At 42.7% G+C, this 22756-nt stretch overlaps 1 protein-coding gene across 2 annotated transcripts in view; it reads left to right on the forward strand.

The window, feature by feature from the left end:
• The first annotated feature begins 17568 nt into the window (after nt 1–17568).
• Nucleotides 17569–22756, forward strand: part of SNX10 (sorting nexin 10) — a 73106-nt gene continuing 67918 nt past the window's right edge. The window contains exon 1 of one of the 2 annotated variants that reach the window (XM_029234018.1): nt 17569–17658. The gene's annotated coding sequence lies outside the window, so the exon portion shown is untranslated. Of the gene's footprint in view, nt 17659–17721; nt 17906–22756 lie in introns of those variants that run through there. The other variant, XM_029234017.1, reaches the window with a different exon arrangement.

Consider the following 22756-nt stretch of genomic DNA (forward strand, 5'->3'; position numbering starts at 1 on the left):
TACTTTGTTCATAATCATTTAGAAAGAACACTGCATAGGTGATATTGTGTATTTCTGATTGCATCACATCAGAAGATCCCCTTATTTTAATTCTGTTTACACAAGGGTCTAGCTGTGTCACCTTGAGCAAGTTACTTAAACACTCTATGATTCAAAATTCTCATTAATAAAATGGGGAAAATAATGGTACTACCTTATAAAGTTTTATAAAAATTAAATAAGTTAATATATACAAAGCACTCAAAATAATGTCTGTATGTAGTGTTTGTAGCTATTATTATTCTCTATTTAAGTCATTATAATTCTTATTATAACCAAAACATTAATTTTTGGCTTGACACAAATAGCTGGTGGGAGCTCATCATGGCTATAGAGATGAATGCTGATGGATCTGGAAATATTTCTCAAGCCAAAACCAAAGCTTTATATCTGTACAACTGTTACTATTCACAAACTTCTTATGCATGCATGATTTCATTTGGTTCTTTAAACAAACCTTTGCAATGGGCAGATAAGGACTTCTGATTCCCATTTTATTTATTATTATTTTTTATAAATTTATTTATTTATTTTTGGCTGCGTTGGGTCTTCGTTGCCGTGCGCGGGCTTTCTCTAGTTGCTGCGAGAGGGGGCTACTCTTCGTTTCAGTGCACGGGCTTCTCATTGCTGTGGCTTCTCTTGTTGTGGAGCATGGACTCTAGGTGCACAGGCTTCAGTAGTTGTGGCATGTGTGCTCAGTAGTTGCGGCCGTGGGCTCTAGAGCACAGGGTCAGTAGTTGTGGCACATGGGCTTAGTTGCTCCACGGCATGTGGGATCTTCCCAGACCAGGGCTCAAACCCATGTCCCCTGCATTGGCAGGCAGATTCTTAACCACTGCACCACCAGGGAAGCCCTGATTCCCATTTTAAAGAAAAGACATCTGAAACTCAGAGAGGTGTCTTTTAAAAAATCTGTCCAGAAGAATTAGTTTGTATTTTAAGAGTATTAGGGCACCTGTGAAAAGGCTTGACAGATGACATTTTACTACTATTTTACATTTACAATATACATATTATATCACTATTGTTGTGATTTATCACATATTCTATATTACATGTTACTTATTATTGTTCTTGTTGTTGTTATGAAGAAACAGCACTGCTTAGGTTGGTAGCTCCGGTCTGGCTTCAGGTCATTTAAAATCCAGTACAGAGAATTTAAAGGCAGCTTAATTCAATCTACAGTAACAAGTCTTATTTGCACCTGCCTTAGAGTGAAAATGGAAAGATATCTTGGTCATGCAAAGGCACAATCTCTTTGAAATTTTGCTTAATTACTGTTGGCTTCTTTTGGTTCTGGGATGCACCTTATGGAGCACGGCTCTGAAGAGCAGGCAGTCATTGAGAAGCAAAGTTCTCTTCCAGTCATTTTTATGTGCTGGTGAGCTAACAAAGGAACAAGTATATTCTGTTTCTGGCTATAAAATGAAGAGAAAATTCCCATTTCTCACCAATCTGGACTATATATACACTTGAAATTTGAGGTATCTGGTAATCAAAATTGACAATAACAAGTAAAAAAGCAGCAGCAGCCTTTAACTTAAGAAGAGGCTATTTTCTAATAGTTCATTTATCAGCCAGCTGTTTGGAACTAGGGCCAGAATTGTCTATTTCATCTACAAGAAATGCATAAGCCAGTTAGACTATGCTACTGGGACTAATAACATGGAAGAAAAATTCCTACTATCTCATCCTCAACCCTGCATATATTAATATCCATGACCACTGCTTGAGCAGGTATTATATATGCTAGAATATATGCTATCGAGCACTTACTATTTATTGCCCTAATAGTCCTAATCAAGCCTCGAGTTGTAAGTCTCTTGGGAATCTCCCAGATGCCCAATACCTTGTGAGTTATTTTAAACCTCTCTGATTTCCCTTGGGGAAATGCAGGCAGACAAGAATAAACCTTGTGGTATCAAATTGGAGGCATTGATGTATCTCATGATTTTGAATACATATACATATATTAGAAGTTGAGATAGATATAAGTGTATATATGTGTATACATACTTACATTTCCCAGCTCTGTCCATTGAGAGGGACTAGAAGCAAGACATATCAGAAGCAATGAGCACACCTAGCACCCAGGTCTTCATTTCTACATTAACTAAACATCATTCTCCCTGAAAAGGAATCAATGCTCCTTGAGAAATGACTGATTCAGGGCCAGGGCAGAGAGACTACAAATGGGCCTGGAACGTCTTATTGTGCTGAAATGTAAGGAAGTGCTCAAAGAATTATGGGGGCATGTCAAAAGGACATAAAACCAGTGCTGAGGGGCTCCCACTGTACAATATATAATAATTTGTGTTATAAAAATAATTTTGATTTATATAAGCCATTGCATCAGATTATAACCTATTGAATAAAATAGGAATCCTTGAGTCGGTTGTCACAAAAATAAATGAATAGATAAACAAATGGAGAAAGTAATTCCTACCTTTTAGTAATATGCCAACAAATAAATGTAGAAGAAATGACAAAATTAGAAAAACACCAATTGGCAACCACTGTAATAGTAATAAATGAATCATCAATAAATCCTAATGGTTTCACCTTATGGTTGAAAGGTGGATGAGAAACAGGATATTTATATAAAGTATCTCTTCACAAAAATAGTCATTGATTACTTATTAATAGTACAAAATACTTACTAATTAACTTTACAGTGGGAAAACATGGGAGACATTAACTTAACCAAGTGATAAGAGTTAACATCACCAGTAGTGGAACAAATAGACATGATGTGCCTTCTGATATGTTACACTGAGAAGAACACAGCATCACCTGTGTGGTTTTTTTTGCCAACAGCATAGCTTGAACATAACTACGAGGAATCATCAGGCAAACCCAAATTTCAGTGCGATCTACAAAGTAACCGAACTGTTCTTTTAAAATATGTGAAGGTCATGGAAGACATGAAAGACAAACTGTTCCAGAATGAAAAGACTACAGAAGCATAACAATAAGTGCAATTTTGACCTTGGACTGGATCTCAGACCTTAAAGGACATTATTGGAACTAACAGTGAAATCTGAATGGGGTCTGTGGATAGATGGACATACAATATCTATGTTAATTTTGTTGGTTGTATGTGGTTGTGTAGAAGAGCATTTTTGTTTTTAGGAAATACACCCTGAGGAATTAAGAGGTAATGAGACTTCATGTCTGCAACTTATTCTTAAATCTCTCAGAAAAATACATTTGCAACATAAAGATAAAAATAAGGCAAATACGATCAAATGTTAACAATTGGGGGAATCTGGGTAAAGGATATACGGGAATTCTTTGTAGTGTACTTGCAACTTTTCAGTAAGCTGAAATTACTCAAAAACAAAACGTTAAGACAATGTTCAAAAAATAAAACAAATCACCACGCCTACAAGAAAATTCTGCTGAGCTTTCAAGGAATAGACCATTTCCAATTTAATAAAAGCCTTCCAAAGAATACAAAAGGGGGACTTTCCTGGCGGTCCCCGGTGGTTAAGAATATGCACTTCCACTGCAGGGGGCACGGGTTCGGTACCTGGTCAGGGAACTAAGATACCACAAGCCGAGAGGTGTGGCCAGAAACCAAACCAAACCAAAACAAAACAAAAAAACAAAAGGAAGAAACACTCCTCAATTCATTCTGGAAGAAGGGGAAATTACAGACCTATCTCATGCACGAACATAGCTGAGAAACCCTAAACAAAATGTCCGTAAACTGAACCCAGCAATGTGCAGAAAAGATAATACACCTATACCAAATTCACTGTATTCCTGGAATACAAGTCTAATCTAGCATTATACGTTTTATAAATGCAATTCATTGCATTAATAGGTTAAAGAAGAAAAACCCTATATTCTCAATAGTTGTTTAGAAAGCATTTGTGGAAAAAACCTTGGCAAACCAGGAAATAGAGTGAAATTTCTTTAGCCAGATAAAGAGTATCTACAAAAAACCTACAATCAAAATAATTCTTAGTAATAAAACATTAGAAACTTTCTCCTTAAAAACCAGGAACAAGAAAAAGATGCTCACTATTATCACTTCTATTCTACACTGTACTAGAGTTTTAGCCAGTGCATTAAAGAAGGGAAAGAGGGAAGAAGGAGGGAGGAAGCGAAGGTAGGAAGGAAGGAGGGAAGAAAGGCAGGCAAACGTTAGGGTCAGAAATGAAGAAACAAAATTGATTTTATTCACAGATGATAAATACCTACACAGAAAACCCAAGATTATTCAGACAAATGAATACATTTAGTAAGATGGCTGGATATAAAGCCAATATACAAAAAATCCATTATATTTAGATTCACCAGCCACAAGGATAACTTAATTTCCAAAATACCATTAACAATAGCAAAATAAAGACCCTAGTAATGAGACAGGCTGGGACCTGGGGCCTTTTAGTGTCATGCTTGCACCTGGACACACGTCTCCTCCAGCAGCAGAATACAAAGAAATTATAAGAGACTAAAAATAACAGGGCTTCCCTGGTGGCGCAGTGGTTGAGAATCTGCCTGCTAATGTAGGGGACACGGGTTCGAGCCCTGGTCTGGGAGGATCCCACATGCCTCGGAGCAACTAGGCCTGTGAGCCACAACTACTGAGCCTGCGCGTCTGGAGCCTGTGCTCAGCAACAAGAGAGGCCGCGATAGTGAGAGGCCCGCGCACCGCGATGAAGAGTGGCCCCCGCTTGCCGCAACTAGAGAAAGCCCTCGCACAGAAACGAAGACCCAACACAGCAAAAATTAATTAATTAATTAATAAAAATAACTGCAGGCATGCACAGTTGGGGCACATTATGAAAGAGATACACAAAAGCCAAAACCCAACTGCCACTTCTGAGGTGCAGGGAGCAAAAGCAAGGTACTACCACATGATCCCTGCACACAGCACCACCAAGGGGGTGGGCAGACCACCTAAGCCGCCCCTCCCGCCCAACCCACAGGTCCGCCCAACCCACAGGTCCGCCCTCAACCCTTGTTGCATTTAAAGGACCAGCTCCCCACCCCCGCCTCCGCCTCAGGGAACAGGCAAGGGCGCCTGTTACTTGTTCTCTCTCCCACTCACTCCTGCTCCACCAGTCCCAATAAAGCCTTGCCTGAATTCCTCATCCGGCCTCTCAACAATTGCTTTTTTTTTTCTTTTTTTTTTGCGGCACGCGGGCCTCTCACTGCTGTGGCCTCTCCCGTTGCGAAGCACAGGCTCCGGACGCACAGGCTCAGCGGCCATGGCTCACGCGCCCAGCCGCTCCGCGGCATGTGGGATCCTCCCAGACCGGGGCACGAACCCGCGTTCCCTGAACCGGCAGGCAGACTCTCAACCACTGCGCCACCAGGGAAGCCCTATCAATTGCTTTTGATTAAAGAGTCCAAGAACCCAGGTCTTGGACTTGGTAATAAATTTAGTAAAAGTATACAAGACATTAAAGAACATTTAAACGCAGATATATCCATGTCCCTGGACAGGAAGATATTATCTTTAAAACGCGGCTCAAGATGCAGATTGCCTTTGGCTTTGACACTTTGCAGCAGGCAAGTTACTTAAGCCCTCCGTATCTCCGTAATAATAGCACTTACGTCATAAGGTTAAGAGGATTACATGTAGTAATGCATATGAGAGGTTTAGAACAGTACCTGTCACGTAGGAAAACTTCCAGAACACATGGTGAACTTGGGGTCGAAGCCAGGCGTATTCCCTAACCAATGTGTACCGGCCTCTCAGTTCTTATGTTATAAATACGCTTCTATCTTCAGTCTCTCTTGTTTGGGGTTTTCCGTCCCTTACCCCTGAGCTTTATCCTAACTAATATACTGGCCAACTCAAGCGCCATGACCAAGCCCTGCTTTCTCCTCCATCTTCCACCAGAGCTGTTCTCCCAGCCTCCCAACAGCTGAGGGAGCCCACGTGACCCAGTTTGACCAATAGGCTGTAAGAGGAGTCCCCTGAGGGCTTCTGGGAAATTCCCCCTCCCCCCAAAGGGGAGAGCACCAGGGTAATAGGGCTTCTGGTGCTGCTGTCACTCACTTCCTGCCCCCTTATAAGCAAACTCTGAAGCAAGGATTTGAGCATCAGGGGTTTATTTGGAAGATGTTCCCAGGAAACATTGGTAGGGAAGTGGGGAAAAGAGACCAGGAAGGTCATGAAGCCAATAAAAGATGAGTTACCAGGGCAAGTCACCCAGTGTGGCTAACTGAGATATATTCCCCCTGGGGGGAGCAATGTAGAACATAACTTTAATGTGATCCCCCTTCCAGGGGCGAAGGAGCAGGATTTACTCACCAACTCTCGTCAACTCTTGCTTGACTGCTGCTCAAGGAGGTTTTGGCGGCCAGAGAGAGACCTCAGCAGGGTGAGGGATGCTGGCAGTTGGAAGCTGGGCCAGCACCCCTGAAAATGGAACAGGCCATAGGAATATGGGGTGATCGCATCTGCTACACACACCTTGCTTGCCCTGTTGAAATGGTTGTGAGAGCCACTGCAGCCATCTTGCAGCCATGATGGGAAGGTAGATAGAACTCAAGAGATGCGGACCCAGAACTCTGGTATGGAAGAGTTTCTGAACCCAAAGAGCAAAGCCCTACCTCAGGACTATCTGTTGTATAAGGAAAAAAGAAAATCCTCTTTAGTAAACCACTGTTTGTTGGATTAAATGCATTCTTAATAGTCATATTGATTTTTCTTGATGTGTCACGCAGGGACACTTAGATTAATCTCAGTGGGGTTAGGATTTTGGAAACCAGCCAGGAGACTCAATGATATTTCTGGTTTTTGCTTGAATGGAGAGAGAAAAAAAAGGAAAGCACTGTGGATGAGCAAGAGGTGGGGAGAGGAGAAGGAAGAATATGAGATAATATCTTTAAAATATTATCCTGCCACAGTGGTTCATGATGGCTAGAGCTTAGCGTGTGGAGGCCAGACCTGCATCTAGGTTAACACCCCAGGCCCAGCTCTCACCTCAGTGTGTAGTCCTCTTGTCCCTTGCAGTTCTTTGTCCCACTCTCAGGTAGAGACCTGAGAACTGACTAGAACATCAAGAATTCAAAACAATTCTGAAAAAGTCTGAGAACAACCTAAGTGTGTAATTTGTTTCCCTGACCATACATTTTGGATTTAAACTGATGTGGAGAAAAATCTGACCGGATATTGGAGTGTGGAAAGAGACTACTTAGAGTCACAAGGAAAGAGTGATACTTTCTGGGGAGAAATTACTCTTCTTACTCTTCTTCCTTAGGCTATCTTGGCCTCTTGTGTTTCTCTGTCAGGATTAACCTTATGGTTGCCTGCATTCGGTGGCTGAACTTCCTCTTTTAAAAGCTGCTCCTTCAGTGACTGGTAGAAGTTAACCTCAGCCTTAACAGGATCCTATTCCCTTGCTTCTTGTGGTTCTGTCCCACAGTACTGTGTCCATATGGCCACCGTGTTCAGCCGAGGCTGGCAGATTTATACCTGCCTCCTACCCTTCTAGATACTATCTTCAGTGTATTGTTCTGTCCTGAACATTTTTTTTTTCATGTTTTTTCCCCCAAACTTATCACCTTTCCAGAATCTTAAGGGAAGGGGAATGACAACATGTCAGAACTTTAGCTAGATTTACTCATATGTTACTCTCCCTACCACCCTGACAAGGTGTTGTTCTACCCATTGTGAGATCATTGATGGAGACATTTTTCAAGGTGTCCCAGAAGAATTGAAAGAAGGGGGTGCCTTTGAGATATCATGTGATGGAAAGATTCCCTGGATGGAAGGTATGTGAGTCCTCCAAGAAGGACAACCAAAAGTTTGTTCTGCCTGGTAGAACAAACTGGAGGCCCTCCTGCAAGGGTGCCCCAGCCTAAAATCTTTACATGAGTTTATATTTGGGTCCTAGACCCTCCTCCAGACTTCAGGCTGGGTAGTTTGTCTTAACTACGCACAATGCCTCTGTCTGAACCCTGCCTGGAAGGACTGGGTAGCTGCATTTCATTTTCTGGCAGGTCCAGGGCCCTGGGAGGCCTATGGGCTTGGTGGTACCTTTAGAAGTCTGACCTCTGACAAATTACCTCTGGGTTTTACCCCAGATCCTTTCCTCCTGCCAGGCATGAAAGAGGCAGAGCCTGGGCTCTAAAACTGTGGGTGACTTGATGGTAACTAGCATAGGTTGTTATCTGATGATCCAAGGGCTCCTTGGTCCCTTGGAACTGTGTAAGACCCCAAGACATTTGCCCAACCACAGCAGAGGTAGCACCAAGAATAACTAAGATTGAATTTCTCACAGGTCAAGTGAAATGGGGAACCAGAGCCAGGTGGTTGATATAAAGAAAGTCAAGGTGTTTCTTGCACACCTGAATTTATAGAGTGACATGAACATGGGTTACTTATAAACAAAGAAATTAAAGCTCAGAGAGTTTAAATAACACATCCCAGACTACATAGCTAATAAGCAGCAGAGTTAAAAATTGAATGTACTTTTCCTTCCACAATCCAGGCTTTTCCCATTCTAACTTGCTACCTCTCAGGCATTATGAGAATGGCACTCTTTTCTGAAATTACTGCCAACCAAACCACTTGTAGTTAATCAAGCCTTTCAATTTTGCTTTCTGAATGTTTCTCAAAACTTTTCATGTTCTCCACATTCATTGCCAACACCCTAGGCCATCATCTCCTACCTACACATTTGTAATAGCTTCCTAACTAGTCTCCTTGTATTCACTCTTCTCCATCCCACTCCCTTCCGCATTTCCACACAATCCGGAGTGATTTTCCTCCAAGAGAAAGCTGATCATATTCCTGTCCTATGTAAAATGCTTCACCGGCTTCATGATGCTTTAGAATTTAGCCCCAAATCTCTAACCTGGCGATTATCTATCCTATAACCACCTTAGCAGCTTCATCTCCTGCTGTCATCCCCCAGCTCTGTGCTTCAGCCACAGGACCTTTGTACATGCTGTTCCAAATGCCTCAAACACTCTCCTGTGTTCTTTCCCTATCCTTCCAGATCTTGTGTCAAATCCCATTTTCTCAGTGAAACTTCACTTGATTCCCCCAGGTCAGGTCTTTTGGTTTTTACCTTCATAACATTCAATACTTTTTCTTCACAGCACTTAATACAGATGATACTTAATTATTAACTTTTTGGTTATTAGATTAACATCTGTCTCTCTTATTAGACTGTTAGCTCCATGAGGAGAGGGACAATATCTAGTGAGCCAACTAGCTTGTGGACTGACACCTAGTGGGTGCTCAGTAAATACATATTGAATGAATGAATAAACTTTAAGAAGATAAATATAAACCAAAGCAGGGGCAAAGGAAAGGGTGGGAATCATCTCTGGTTCTGAGTTTACTTTGATGGCCTTTCTTACACAGAGGGAATTGTGGAGAACAGAGATTTCAATATTTTTTAAAAAATAAGTAGGTATGGAGGTGATGTTTTCTAACTAGGGCATTGATATACAGCTGAAGTATATTAATTTCTGTACAGGAAAAATACTCCAGAACAGCGTGTGACTGGCTTCATCTGGTCCACACTAATTTCCAGGAAAAGTGAATCACAGTGAAACTGAAGAAAGAGAAATATTCCAAATAAGGCACTGGAAAAGGACAGACTGTGATTAGCTTTGTCTCAATGCTGCCTCACTCAATTCAATGCTACTTGTATTGATTACAAAAGGAACTGAACATTTCTCTTGTTAATTTCATTTTCTCTCAACTGGAAATTGAAATAGGCTTTCTAGATAGTAACACTTAGAAAAATTCCAGAACTAAGCTATAATCTTTTTAGGGCTTGACCAAGGTGTAACCTGAGTTAGAAGAGACCTTCTCTTTCAATAACTCATATCTTTGGCTTGATGAAAAGATATGGGCTGTTTGTTTTCTTCTCAGAAAATTTGTGGGTTTTTTTTCAAGGTTCCCTTTGCTTTATGAAATAGATATTACAGGAAAAATTCACAAATGCTTTCTCTATTCTCCACACAATTCTGTTACTTAGTAGGAAATGTATTTCTAAGGAAAGAAAGGTTACCTTTATGTGTTAAAAATGCACCTAGAATTTGTTTTAATCAGATGTGGTAAGACCACAGACGTGGACATGATTGTCATGAAGGAAGATGTTTATCCTCCCTAAACCCTAGATACAGGAGGCATACCACGCCGTCCACACAGGGCCACATGGGGAAGGACCAGTGACAGTCAGGAGGCACAAGAGTGGCAGAGGGCAGAGCATGGCCCAGAGCCTTATCGAGATTCTTTTGGAAAGGAATGGCCAGGCAGAGTAGGTACACTGAAGAGATTTAGGACTGGATGGTTTGAATAATTTCAGCAGGTTCTGGGCTATTTGGGTGGTCCCTACTTGCCAGCACCTGGCCCTGGGGCATTTTAGGGCAGGGAGAATACTGGCTTGATGTGTGACAGTTTGATAAGGAGAGGGCTGGGGTGAGACCGCTGGATTGTCTGGATTGGTTTGTTTGTTTGTATATCAAAAGCGTAGTTGCAGGGAAGTCGTTTGTTTTTTCTAGGAATTGGCTGGCCCTGGGGATGGGGTGGGGAACAGTCTCTCCAGGATCAAGACCCCAAATAGCAGAGCATCAAATATAGAGAAAACAAATCAATACACCTTAGGATAAGCTGACTGAGGCTTTCTCAGTGGGTTTGTTTGGTTTTTTTTTTCAGAGCATTCCTTTTAGCTCGCTTCCTTTTTCCTTTCCTTTCCTTCCCTCATCTCCTCCCCATTCCATCCTAGTGACTATTTATTGAGGCCCTACTATCTGTGTGTCAGGCACTGTGTCTGGAGCTACAGATGTCTGCAGGCACAGTTCTTGCCCTCAGGAAGCTCATAGTCTTGTGGGGAGGGTGGACATTAGCCTTGTGGTAGGGTTGGAACTTCAAGAATCTTTTCAGACTTGCTTTCAAAAAGTTTTTCTCCCTCTTTGTTGGTGTTGTCATATCTACCTCTAACATTTCCTGTCCACTTCTGCTTTCTGGGCTACCTGATAGTGAAGAATTGCAGTAAATAAAAGGAAAAGAGGTCTAGCTGAGTTTTAAGGGTCTCCTACCTGTGAGATGTTGGGCCTTAGGAATGGGGCTTGTACCTTCTTTGCAATAATTGTGGAGTTTTGTTGCAAGCAATTGTTCTGGCCAGAATTCTCTAGTGAGTGGAGGTATTATTTTCTATTTCATCTCATCTGGAAAATGTGTAACACTATTCCCCAAGGATGTCAAACAAATGAGTTATGGCAGAGACAGAGTAACGCATAGCAGGGAATACCTGTATTTCCCCCATTTGACATTTATGTACTTTGACCACTCCCGTGGCAGGGGCATTGAAGGATAAAGATGGTGCATAAGAATGCCTGGCACATGGGACACCAATTCATGGCAACTGTTTTCAGAGCCAGTGCATTTTCTTGGCAACACCTGATCTCACTGTGGGCCAGAGCTGTGGCTGCTTCAAGAGCCCTGATTTTGTTTGTTTGTCGGTAGGAAATTCCCTTCATCTATGTGTATCTCAAATTTTGATTTCACTCTTGCATGATCACTTAGCTGGATAAAAAGTTCTAGGTTGTCAGTTGTTTTTGCTAAGCATTTCTGATATCTTGCTACCGCTGAGAATTCTATGGCCAGTGTAAATAATTTTTTTTTTTTTTTTTGCGGTACGCGGGCTTCTCACTGTTGTGGCCTCTCGCGTTGTGGAGCACAGGCTCCGGACGCGCAGGCTCAGCGGCCATGGCTCACGGGCCCAGTCGCTCCGCGGCATGTGGGATCCTCCCAGACCGGGGCACGAACCCGCGTCCCCTGAACCGGCAGGCGGACTCTCAACCACTGCGCCACCAGGGAAGCCCTAAATAATTTTTATAATCTGCTTTTTCTCTCTGGTAGCTTCATGGATACCCGTTTATCCCTGATGTTCTAGAATAGCACTTTTACTGCTCTAAGTGTAGTTTTATTCTTATTTTTCCGTCTTGGATTTTAGAGTGAATTTTCTATCTGAAGAATCACGCCTTTTAACAATTCTGGATAATTCTCAACTGTCATCACCTTAAACATCACTTCACTACCATTTAATCCAATGTCTTCTTTTTGAGCACTACTTGTATTTATTTTGGATTCTCTCAATGTTATTATCCACATCTCTTAACTGTCTCTGTGATACATTCTAGGCAAATGCTGCAGTTATGTTTTCCAGTTTAATAATTCTTTCTTCACCTGTGTCCAGCCTAGAGTTTATCTCATGCATTGACTTCTAAATTTCATTGACTACAGTTTTCCTCAGTTTTAGTTGGCAATTTTTTATATCCAATTATTCTTGTTTTTCTTCTGCCTATTATGGATTTATAATTTCTTTTTTCTTTAATGGAATTGCTCATTTGTTTGTCTCTTTTAACATCCTTAGAACATTCAGTGTTTTTTTTCCATGCAGCTTCATCAAATTCCATGGCACAAAAATAACATAAAAGGACCATGAGACTTTGGACAATGGGTATCTCAGTGAGAACCAGTGGAGACTAGAGATCTGAAACTTCCTCATATATTTAGCTCTGAGTAAAATCTCTGGCTCCTTTTTTAGCAGGGCACGGAAGCAGGAATTGGATTGTGGGGAAGGCATTAAGAGGCCTTTAGTAACGTCTAAGATTGACTTTCCCACTAATCCAGTGCAGTAGGGTTTAGAGTCTGATTTATTTTCATAAACAAAATAGAGAAATGGGTCATATGCTGAAAAAATTAGATTATGGTTACCACTTTGTACTTACTATATGTGCCTTCTCTAAGAAAACAAAAATGAAAGGGTAATTTACACACCTTTTATAACCTGCCATTTTCCACTGCTTCTTTCCATCCTTACATATTTTCTCTTGCTTTTGTTAACTTTTTAAAATTGAAATATAGTTGACTTACAATGTTGTGTTAGTTTCTGGTGTATAGCAAAGCAACTCAGATATATATATTCTTTTTCAGATTCTTTTCCATTATAGGTTATTACAAGATATTGAATATAGTTCTTTGTGTTATACAGTAGGTCCTTGATGTTTATCTATTTTATATATAGTAGTTTGTATCTGCTAATCCCAAACTCCTAATTGACCCCTCCCCCGACTTTCCCCTTTGGCAACCATAAATTTGTTTCCTATGTCTGTGAATCTGTTTCTGTTTTGTAAAAAAGCTTATTTGTACCATTTGTTTAGATTTCACATATACTGATATCATATGGTATTTGTCTTTCTCTGTCTGACTTACTTCACTTAGTATGGTAATCTCTAGGTCCATATGTTCATTTTATTCTTTTTATTCTTTTATTTTTTTCATTGTTCAGATCATTGTTCAGTTGCTCCTTTATTTCTCCCATTTTCTCTTAATCCACTGTGTTTGTTTCGTTAATGAACTACTTGTGGGCACCCTAATTTTGTCCTGTGGAGGGAAGCTGGAGAGTGTGCTCCTTCAGGCCTGTCTGTTGCCATGGAGACAGAGACCAGCTGCTGCTGGGAGGCTTGTAAAGTAGAGCCAGTGCCAGCCAGGGTAGGAAGGGAAACCATAGCTGGCAGGAAACCATTCTGAAGTTGTCAGGTTGTCTGAGTCCCTGAAATGCTCCTCAGAGCTGCCTTGCCTTGAGGAAAGAGCTAAATGTCTTCTCCTGCACAGTGACATAGCAATAGGTGGACTTGATTGGGGCGGTGTGTCTCACGCACTGGAGAGCAATGTGGGAGAACATCTGGGCAAGGTCAGGGCTGAAGTTCACACGAGAGGAAAGAGACAAAGTTTTTCTCCCGATTTGCCTCCATCACAGCAACCAAGGGGAAATTCCTTGAAGTAGCTTTATGGGCAGTGGACAGTAATATGGGATTGTTGGAGCAGGGGAGGAAGCATATGTTGACATGCATAACATTCATATTCTAAGGTAAGTCAAGGAAAATTTAAACATAAAAATCTTTGTCTGCCCCTTGGCCTCCTCTCCCTGCTCTACTGTGCATTGTGTATCTGCATTATGCATCTACCAGACCTACCCACCAGCAGAAATGCCTGCTCAGCCATAAAGAACAACATTCTCCCAGCACCAACAAGACAGCTCCTTAAAGATAACATTCCTTCTTGATTTCGTAAGGAGTCACAGTGACCCACCACTGTGTACCTGCAGATCCGGATGGTGAAAACTATGTCATTTAATATACAGCCCTCTGTCTCAAAAACCTATATAACAGTGCTTTGACCTCTAATGGGCAGAACAGTTCTCTGAGCTTTCTGAGAGGCTGTTCCTGGGTTATAATTCTCAATTTGGCGTGAATACAATTTTCCATTTCTTTCTTACATTGATTAATTTTTCATCAACAATAGTCGAGTGATTATTTTTATTCACATTAATCTATATGTCTTCATACTATTGAAAAAAGATTATGATGTAAAATGAGAAATCAAAATCCAAATTATTTGTTTAAAATTTTTGCTCCCATCCCATTATTAGTTGTTTGACGATAAAACCATCTTTTGTACAGTATGCGTATGTACCATGACAGTGTTTCTCAAGAAGGCGGGACAATTCATGTAAATTTAAAGATAGAGTTTTAGATAGTATAGTATCAGTTAATTATAACTTCTGAACACCAAGTTCAGGCAGCTTCCATTTTTATTGTCTGTGGATTTTGCAGTTTTCCCAGGAGATGGATGAGAACTCAATGTCTTTTTATTGACTCTTGAGTTAGAGGCAGGGCACAAAGCTGGCTTTCCCTAATAGGTCTAACTAAGGGCACTTTACCTGGAGATGGAAGAGATTCAAGAAGAGGATCACGTTATAATAACAGGATTATAATGCTGTCAGAATCTTGGCTCCCTGTACACAGATGCCGAAATGAGATATGGAGACAGAGTTTTGGAGGAGAAAGAAAGGGTGGCTTCATTCTTTGCCAGGCAAAGAGGGGAACGCAGCAGGCTGGCATGTCAAGAACTGTGCTCCCCTGCCTGGGGAATAGGGAGAGGTCTTATAGTCAGGGCTTGTGGTCAGGGGTATGGGGTAAGGCTCAAGGCAGTAACAGTCCTGCATTCTTCTTTCTTCTGCAGTTTCAAAAGGGTGGGGTTGCTAACAAGATTAGGGGGTGTGCAGGGTCTTAGGTGGTCTCCTAATATTTTTTAATTAATTAATTAATTAATTAATTATTTTTGGCTGCATTGGGTCTTTGTTGCTGTGTGCGGGCTTTCTCTAGTTGCAGCGAGCGGTGGCTACTCTTCCATGCAGTGTGTGGACTTCTCATTGTGGTGGCTTCTCTTGTTGCGGAGCATGGGCTCTAGGGGCGCGGGCTTCAGTAGTTGTGGCACACAGGCTTAGTTGCTCTACGGTATGTGGGATCTTCCCGGACCAGGGGACTAGGGCTCGAACCCATGTCTCCTGCATTGACAGGTGGATTCTTAAGCACTGTGCCACCAGGGAAGCCCCCAGTCTCCTAATCTTGATGAGCTTCTCTGGTCCCTTTAATCTTGTCTCAGGTGGTTTCCTGGCTGCTCCTCCCTTGATTTGCAACTGTTGAATCTGCCCTTTGGACCTCAGGGAAGATCATGGAGGCTGGAGTCTTGCCTACAAGAAATGGGGGACAAAAAGGCCTCCGTACCTGGGAGCCCCATAGGGCCCAGCTTGGTTTCAATAATAATAAATAAAATTTATCGAGCACTTACAATGTATCTAGCACAGTTCAGGAGCTTTACCGGATTATTTCACTCAACCCTCACAACAACCCTATGAGGGTGGTTCTATTATCATCATTATTATCATCTCCCCTTTATTATCATCTATTATTATTATTATTATCTCCCCTTTTCAGATGATAAAATGAGGCCCACAGAGTTATTTCCCCAGGATCACATAGTGAGAGGTAGTAAAGCTGGGGTTTGAATCAGTTAACCTGACCCTAGGAGCTACTGAAGAGGCAGGATTGGGGCAGGTAAGGGAATTTCTTCTTAAAAGCAATTTTATGGTGGTTTTATTAGCATGCTAGGATTTCTTAAGCACAAGAGAGTCCCAGTTTTTTACCTGCCCACTGATAGTATAACAAAAAGTCACAACCTAAAAAAATTGGTGGTCACTTAGCTCAGTCCCCTGGATTCAGGTTGCACAGTACAATTCTTAAACTAGAAACAGCACCTAGCAGCTACCCTGATGGAGTGGATTAAAATCCATCGCGTCATTCTATTCTGAATTCTTTTCATATTCTTCCTTTCTTTTAGGGCCATAATTCTAACAGATATTTAAATGACCTCCTATAGACTCTCTAAAGGTTTTTTTTTTTTTGCTGCTCTGCCCACATTTGTAAGGGTGTGCTCTTGATGATAGTAATCCAGAAAGATTTTAATTTTGCAGAAGCTCTTAGGATCTTAGACACATATTGCATTTTGTTTTCCAGTCAATGCTTTTCTTTGTGGAGCATAGGGAAAAGAATTTGAAAAATACACTTTAATTCGATTTTCAGAAGTGATCATGTTTACAGTCACTTGTGTGTTATAACTGGGGTGCAATTTTAGGAAATTAAACACAGGTGATTCAAGATTCAGCGATGCAATGTCAGGATCCAAGATATTAAGACACAACGTTGTAGATTTAGAAGTTTTGTTGTTAAGCCAATTGGGGTACGGAGGATAGACGTGTACATTTTCAGGTGGGCCTGTAATGGCCCTGAATGGGCATCAGAGCTGGCTGTGTCTAATGGGAAAATTCATGCTTAAATAATGAAATGTTAGGCTCCTGTTAAAAAAAGAGACAATAGGCCCCAAATGGAGTCACTTATGCTAAGCACTTATGCGGAGACATCACCGAATGGGAACTTAGTACCTAACTTAATAGTAGTTTCAGCCTCTCCCAGTAAAGGAATGCAGTCAATCTGCAATTCCCTGGTCAGCACTGGCAAGGTGAATCTCCTTGATAGACCCCTGTCTTTTCCTAGAGAAAAGACATGACCTTGCCATGACCAATCTGCTTTTTGCTGTGATAACTTCCTTGTCTTGCCTCCTTATGTCTGTAAAAGTCTTTCATTTTGTACAGCTCCTTAGAGCTCCCTCCTATCTGCTGGATTGGATGCTGCCCTATCATGAATCACTGAATAAAGCCAATAAAATCTTTAAAATGTACTCAGTGGAATTTTTTTTTTTAAACACTACATTATTCTGCCATGTAGTCACCCATTAGCGGTTTAAGTGATTATTGCGGTTTTCCATGCAAACAGGTGGGTCAGATGCAGCCCAAGGTGCCACCTGGAAAATGGTTTACTGATCCAGGCTCCTTGCCAGACCTCATTTCTTTCCCCCCAAAGTTTCCTTGTGAAAAATTTCAAACATACTGAAAAGTTGAAAGAATTTTTCAGTAAACATCCATACGCCCACCACCTACATTCTATCATTGACAGTCTACCGTTATCTACCATCCCTCTTCCTCATTCATCAATCCTCCCCTTAACTAAGGGGGCGGGGCGGGGTTAGCAAGCTGAAGGTGGCTTTCCAGTGGCGATTCCAAGGGCGCGACTCGCACCCCTTCAGCCTCAGCTTGGGGCCAAACACGGGTGCCTCCTCCGCAGCCCCGTTTCGCGGACGCGGGAAGGGGAAGCGGGCTCCGAGCGCGCTGCGCCCCCCGGCGGCCGCTCGGCTCTCCCTAGCCCCTGGGGCCGAGGGGCCGCCTCCAGGTCCGCGGCAGGGGGCGGGACGGGCCGGCGCCCGGCAGCACCTGGGCTGGGCGGTGCGGTGGCCAGGGAAGCGGGAGGCGGGCGCGGAGCGCGGGCGCGGGCGCGGGGCCGCTACGTGCGCTGGGAGCGCGGGGCTGCGCTCTGTGCGCTCGCCGTCGCCTCCGACGCGCCTTTGAGTCAGCAAACTCCGCCGCCCGCCTGGGCCCGCCGGTCCTGCTGTGCCAGGCTCTGCCCGGAGGTGCAGCCCGTAAGTGACAGGAGACCTGCTGGGGAGGCCTCCCCTGCGCCGCCGGGGGGGAGGATCGCTGCTGGGAGCGAGCCGGCCGCCCTTTCCTTTCCTTTCCCGAGGCGTGGGGCCCTTCCTGCTGCGACCAGGTGCCACTCCCTGCGGGCTGGGAAGAGGTTTGGGTCTCCTGGGATTGGAGCCGGGCGCTGCCTTCTTTCCTGCCGGGGAGGAGAAATTGGTCGGCCTGTTTGCCAGGGGAGGGCAAGGATCGGATCGATCCGGCTAAAAAGACACCGCGGGGAGAGGGTGGGGCAGAGGTGGAATCCTGGATGCTAGGAAAAGTGCTGAGGCACCTTGCACCAGGCCGGGTTGTGGGTGGGTATTTTTGAATTCACGAAAGGGTAGCTTTGAGTTTAGAAATTGGGAGGGGTACGCAGAGGGTTTTCGTGGGATTGTGGGATTGCGGGAAAAGGCCCGAGAGAAAATCCACGTTGACTGATTACTAGGTCTGGTGCCATGGGAAAGCAACAGCCTGTTTTTCAGTTCTGATGCATCATACTTCTTTTTTAAAAAAATTTAATTTAATTAATTTTTATACAGCAGATTCTTGTTCATTATCTATTTTATACATATTACTGTATATATGTCAATCAAAATCTCCCAATTCATCCCACCACCCCACCCCGCCGCTTTCCCCCCTTGGTGTCCATACGTTTGTTCTCTGATGCATTATACTTCTGTAAGACGGTCTGCAGGTGATTGAGGGGAATGGTCACGGGGACGTAGAGCCACACGTCCTGCTTGAAAGGAAGGGCTTCTATTTCTGCAAGGCACGTTTACGTGTAAGAATAATGGAATTAGAAAGCAGGAAGGAGGCTTTCATGGGATCTCCTTCAAACCTTTCATTTGAGGCATGGGAAACTAAGGTCTCAGGGAGGAGAGTCGTTCAGCTGTTCAGCTCAGCCGGGCGGGAGAAGAAACAGGCCTAGATTCTGGCGGACTTCTGACTCCAGCGTTCTCCCCACCCCTGGGGGCCTGAGGTGGGTGTAGGCTTGGAATACATAAACAACCTCTTCTCCCCTGGGAGTGGGCTGGGTGAGTGAAGCCACTGGGGAGAACTGGCTGCTGCATCCTTGGACCAAACTCAGCTGGGGTGCCTCAGTCTGAGAATGGAGGTGAGTGAGGTGCTTCTCCTGCTTCTACCATCCCTTCCAGTGATGCCTAGTCCTAAGGCCTTTTTTTTTTTTTAAGGCATGGGAGATTTAAGGTTGCCTAATGGGACTGTTTTGAATAAAGATACAAAATAAAACACATCCAGAAGTAAATATATATAAGATGTGAAGTAAGGTGATTAGCACTGACCTATATTTCACTGGATCACCCCGTTTCGCCTGCCCGTCTATTTTATTCTCATTTCCGAGGTGACTGTTGCACTAGGGAGGAAATTGGTGTTGAGAGTGGGGACTTCTTGCTCAGGTGACACTGCTTCTCACCAGATGTCTCTTGACTGACTGGCATTCTGCTTCTCCCCCCACCATACTGGGCTGTGGTAACTTCCTCTTGTTTTACTTAAGGGAAGGCTTCCCGGATCTTGGTATCCAAACATAGAAATAAACACCTTCATTCTTTCCCACATAGAAGTTTGTTGTTTAAAGACTAATGTTGTGTTCTACTGCAGCATTTCTACTTGATTTTGGAGCATTCTTTTTTCTTTTTTTTTTAACATCTTTATTGGAGTATAATTGCTTTACAATGGTGTGTTAGTTTCTGCTTTATAACAAAGTGAATCAGCTATACGTATACATATATCCCCATATCTCCTCCCTGTTGCGTCTCCCTCCCACCCTCCCTTGGAACATTCTTAATAATAGCTCCTCTCAGCCTTAGGGTCTCTACTTTCATTTTAGAGGGCTCAGTTTGTTAGTTCAGCTCTTATGGGAAATGGCTTCTTTTTCCTCTTTTGGTGTCAGGGCTGTGGTTTAAGAACCACTTGCGAGGGGTTTAGAATTGACTGAGACCAGGTCCAGCCTTTGCAGTCTTCCATTTCTAAGAGTGGCAAAGGAGGGCTTTTGGCCAAAGTCATGGTTGACCTCAATGGAGAATACCCTGCATTTTGAACTGTTATCACCAACATCTTTTTTTTTTTTCTCTTAGAATCTAGTAGGTATGAATCAGCTTTTATGTTCTCTAAGCCCTGTTCAAACTAAGAGGTTATATGTGGTACTGGTTACAGCTTCTGGTTTCAGACTCATTAGTGTTGAAATCTGGGATAATCATTTGCTAACTGAGGTACTGTCAGCAGGGCACTTAACTCTCACAGTCTGATTTATCCTTTATTCAGAGATTAAAAAAAAGGAACTGATAATCCTTGCCTCCCAGAATTGTTCGTAACATTAGTTGACATTTAATGAGCACTGATTATGTGCTAGGCATTGTGAAAAGAGTTTTTATGTGGCAGGCTCATTAATCCTTACAACAAACTTCTTTTTTGTGTGTGTGAATGTTTGAAATTTATTTATTTTTTTATACGGCAGGTTCTTATTAGTTATCTATTTTATACATATTAGTGTATACATGTCAATCCCAATCGCCCAATTCATCCCCCCGCCGCTCTCCCCCCTTGGTGTCTATACATTTGAATCCTTACAACAAACTTCTGAAGCAGATTTTGTTTACATCTGGGAGAAAATGAGTTATCAAGATATCTATGGCTTTCCTAAACTCTTCAGCTCACAATCTTAACCACCCAGCAAATGCGTCCCAGATTTCTATAATATGGAATAGTTATTTAGGGCTTAGTGTGTGCCAGGCCTGGTTTAAAATACCATATGTATATTAACAATTCTTCAGATAGGTATTGTTTTAATCCTCGCCTCCTTTTTTCTTTTCTTTCCTTTTTTTTAAAATAACAGAAGAAGGAACAGGCACAGAGCCTAAGTCAATTAGTAAATGATGGAGCCATGATTTGAATGAGGCAGCCTGGCTCTGGAATGGGTACTCTCCCTCAGCCACTCCTCTGTGAATGTAGGTAAAGGGCTTAGCCAGACCTCAATCAAGGGCAGCTCTTAATTGGCATTTTCATTTATTTTTCCCTAAGTAGCCACTTCCTCCTCCCAGTGTCTGCGGAGGAGATGCTTTTAGTTCTGGAAATGATTCAACTTCACTTAAGGTTTTGTGATTCTGCATACATTTCTGTTGTATTCTCTGTTATTTTTTAAAAGCTTATGATAGGTCTCAGTGATCTTGACCCTGGGAATACAGAGATAGGCTTTAGGGAGTCTGTGAACTCCCTGAAAATGTATGATTTCATACTCTTGTGCAAGAGTATATTATTCCGGGGGTGAGAATGCGCAACTTACTTTAGATTCTTAAAGGGTCACCCATGGTAGAAAGAAAGGTTAGTAATGACTATTCTAGTCCAATATTCTCGTTTTACAAATGAGGCCCAGTGGAGAGGCAGCACAGTTTAATCTGAACTACGCAGCTAATTAGAAGTAGGAAGGGGACTAAAACTCAGGTCTCCTGACTTCCAGTCTCATATTCTTTCCATCACACCCCAATACCTCCTTTTGGAATGAGTGGTGGCAGGTGAATAAATTACGAAATGCCAAAAGACGCCCAACTCTCCCACTAGGCTTCCCCACTGTGGGAGAGACCAGCAAAGCTTCCTGGAAGCGCTATCAAAATATATCATCCTTGGCATGCCATCTTGTTAGCTGAACCACTCTACAGTGATATAGGATGGGAATCTACAATGCTGAAAAATACAAGCCAAGAGGATAAAATTTGGGGAAAAGACTTGGAAAGAGTCAGAACATGCATTGGTTGAGGCACAAGGAGGCCGTTTAGGCCTCTTCGTAGAATTGTAGTGTTGGAAAGTATTTGCTGAGAGATTTGTAAATTCAAGCAAAATTCCAGTAAGTCTGAGATTAAGGGTAGGGTGTGAATCACTGGGAAGCCAGGCCACCTCTTAGCCAAAGCTTGATGCCCCAGTGACTAAATAGGACTAATATTTAGTCTTATCAGAAAGGTTTAGTCCTAAACCTCATTAATATCAGGTAAGTGTGGATTAAAAGCAGCCATGGTGGGACTTCCCTGGTGCCGCAATAGTTAAGACTCCGCACTTTCAGTGCAGTGGCCTGGGTTCGATCCCTGGTTAGGGAACTAGATCCTGCATGCCACAACTAAAGATCCCGCACGTGGCAATGAAGATCCCGTGTGCTGCAACTAAGATCTGGCTCAGCCAAATAAATTTTAAAAATTAAAAAAAAAAAGAAAGAAAAAAGCAACCATGGTGAGGGTATGGGAAAATAGATTGTCACCATATACTTCTCTGGGGAGTGTAAATTGGTACAACTTTTTGGAAAGGCACTTTGGCAGTATTTATAACATTTAAAACTTTGCATACTTTCTGATGTATCAGTTCCCCTTCCAGGACTTTATCCCTCAGAAATACTTGCCTCCTTGAACAAAGGAGGAAATTGCTATAAATGAGCTGATATGGAGAATGTCTATTATATATTAAGCAATGAAAGCAAAGTACAGAGCAGTAGGTATATTGTGATCTCATTTTTTTGGGGAAAAAATAGTCTATAAGGATATGCCCCTAATCTGTAGACAGTGATTATGTTTGGGCAGTGGAATTGAAAGGGGTTAGTAGTATGGAGGATTTCATCAGTAGATTCCTATTTTTAAAAATCTAAATTTTGGGGCTTCCCTGGTGGCGCAGTGGTTGGGAGTCCACCTGCCGATGCAGGGGACACGGGTTCGTGCCCCAGTCCAGGAGGATCCCACGTGCCGCGGAGCGGCTGGGCCCGTGAGCCGTGGCCGCTGAGCCTGCGCGTCCGGAGCCTGTGCTCCACAACGGGAGAG

This window comes from Monodon monoceros, unplaced genomic scaffold (assembly GCF_005190385.1).
Source record: "Monodon monoceros isolate NGI ecotype Baffin Bay Population unplaced genomic scaffold, NGI_Narwhal_1 Super_Scaffold_2, whole genome shotgun sequence".
NCBI lineage: Eukaryota > Metazoa > Chordata > Mammalia > Artiodactyla > Monodontidae > Monodon > Monodon monoceros.